Raw genomic sequence first — 2760 nt, 5'->3', positions numbered from 1 at the left:
TGAGCTAACAATGTAGGAGGTTGCATATGTTGCACGGCATAGGCAGCACATTAATAAAAAACTATAACCAAGCCCTCCCAAAACCTGCTTGGCCACGCTGTCATCAATGACTGTGTGTCATTGACCCCATGCTATTTCTCATGCCAGCGCGCTATAGTAGATGACTCTACGCCCTTCCTTTTGTCTGTCCAATCTTTTGTCTTTGCAACAGGCATCTTTTGGGATTGTGTCGCACTTTTTGTTTCAAAAATTGTTGGGACATACTGGCATTTTTAAAATTGAAAAGGGAACAACCTTGCTCAGGTTTGTCCTTGCTCGGAAAAAATCGCTCGGTGCATGGTAACACTCATAAGATAATCCACATGCCATGCATGAGGAAATTCGTGTCAATAATCAACAAAGAATCAACCTTGCACAATCTGTAGCGGTATAAATCCATCACCATTGGCGTACTTCAAGCTACTCTTTGTGAGCAACCCACCGACGCCCCTGCCCTTACATGCCTTTGTTATGAGGCGCCTTGCATGCCTTGCAATCTTTAAAAAAAATAAATCCGAACTCATGGGTGCTTCTATGTTGCTTGCATGCCTTGTATGCCCTTGCATGCGGCTCAAACCCCTTGGTGCTCATGCTTTCAATGTGTCGAAGCTGACTACCTTGTTGCATTCAATGGTGGGGTGGGAATCACCCATTGTGTACACGAACCCTAAGTATTCTGAGTGGTGGGTACATACCTTTGTTAAGTATGGAGCCTGATTTACCCTTGTAATTTTCTGTGGTAAAAGCGCACATTTGTAAGGCCCCCATTATGAGGAGAAGCCATCGTGCGTGAAGGAAAATCACTCACCGGAAACCAAAATTTTCACGGACAAGAATCAGGGGCAACTTTAAAGGCCTCAGGGGCGGAGGCCCCCGAGACTTCTTTTTTCGCCGGAATATTTTTTTTCGCAGGAATATTATGGCCGGCCGGCGGCCGGAAAGTGATCGGAAAACAACCGGTCGGTTGGCCGGTGGCCGGTAGTCAATGGCCGATGGCCGGTGGCCTGGTCAGAAGTCAATGGCCGGTGGCCGAATTCAAAAGCTCATGTCTTCTCAAGGGCGGCCACACATGGGCGGATTGGAGGGTCGATTTGGACTTATTCGCACAAGGGCGGCTACACATGGCTGTCTCTCATAAGAGAGGGCAGCCCTTTTGGCCTATAAAAGGAGGCCATTTCTACACACATTTCATAGTGTGAAGTTGATGCAACAAGGTGAGTGTGAGGTGGTGAGAGTGAAGCAAGGCGGGAGCTCCATTAAGGGTATAATCCCTTTGTAAACTACTTCTTGTTTTGAAGTACTAAAGCCATTGAGTGGCTGCTTTCCCGTGGATGTAGCCCACATTGGGTGAACCACGTATATCGTGTGTACTCTCTCTCTCTCTCTCTCTCTCTCTCTCTCTCTCTCTCTCTCTACTCTATAATCTCGTGTATATAAATCTGTCTCTCTCCATTAAGTAATCTACTCAATTATCTATTTAGCTACATCTTATTTCCTAACAACTGGTATCAGAGCAAGGTTTGCTCGTAGCTAAATTATCTCAAGGAAAGGATTCCTTGAATTGAGTGGGAGTTATGGCGGAGGAAGGGAAGCTCAAGATTGAGAAGTTCAACGGCAAAAACTACCAACATTGGAAGATGCAGATTGAAGACTATCTCTACCAGAAGGACCTCTATTTGCCACTATGCGGTCTTGCGAAGAAGCCCGCAACAATGGCAGATGAAGCATGGATTGTCCTTGATCGAAAGGCACTGGGAACAATCCGGTTAAGCTTGGCATCAACGGTGGCCTTCAATGTTTCCGAGATGAAGACCACGGAGGACTTGATGAAGTCACTTGACGACTTCTACGAGAAACCATCGGCATCCAATAAGGTATTTCTTATGAAGCGCTTGTTCAATCTAAAGATGGCAGAGAATGGTTCAGTTGCAGAACACCTAAATGACTTTAACACAAACATAAGTCAACTTCGATCAGTGAAAATCAATTTCAATGACGAAGTGCGAGCTCTTTTTATACTATCATCTCTACCGGATAGTTGGGACAGCCTTGTGATGGTTGTAAGTAATTCTATCTCTGGCACAAATACTCTTAAGTTTGATGATGTTGTGGGTGTTCTCCTAAGCGAGGAAATGCAAAGGAGAAGCACAGGAGAATCATCAAGTGTTGCACTATCAGTGGAAACAAGAGGAAGGCTTAAGGAGAGGTTCAAAAACCAAAAGGGTCGTGATCGCTCAAGGCGGAGCAAGTCACGCACAAAGTCAGTTCTTGAATGTTGGAACTGCGGCAAGAAGGGCCACGTCAAGAAGGATTGCTGGTCCAAGAAGAAGAAGGAGACAGAGTCTCAAGAAAACAAGCCAACATCGAAGGCCAATGTGGTAGGTAAAGTAGAGCAAGATGCTCTAATTCTCTCATTAGACAATGTGTCTAATTCCTGGATAGTAGATTCCGGGGCTTCATTCCATGCGACACCACACAAGCAGCATTTCCAAGACTACACCAAAGGTAATTTTGGGTATGTATACTTGGGAGATGATGAAGCTTGTGAGATTGTCGGCAAAGGTACAGTTTCTGTCAAAACTCCTAACGGAAATGAATGGAAGCTTAAAGATGTTAGGCATGTTCCTTCTCTTCGCAAAAATTTGATCTCTACAGGACAATTGGACGATGAAGGTCACAACATTGCATTCGGAAACAAACGGTGGAAGATCTCAAAGGGAT

The sequence above is a fragment of the Adiantum capillus-veneris genome, chromosome 25 (genome assembly GCF_014529385.1).
Source record: "Adiantum capillus-veneris isolate H3 chromosome 25, ASM1452938v2, whole genome shotgun sequence".
NCBI lineage: Eukaryota > Viridiplantae > Streptophyta > Polypodiopsida > Polypodiales > Pteridaceae > Adiantum > Adiantum capillus-veneris.
This window is presented reverse-complemented; position numbering follows the sequence as displayed.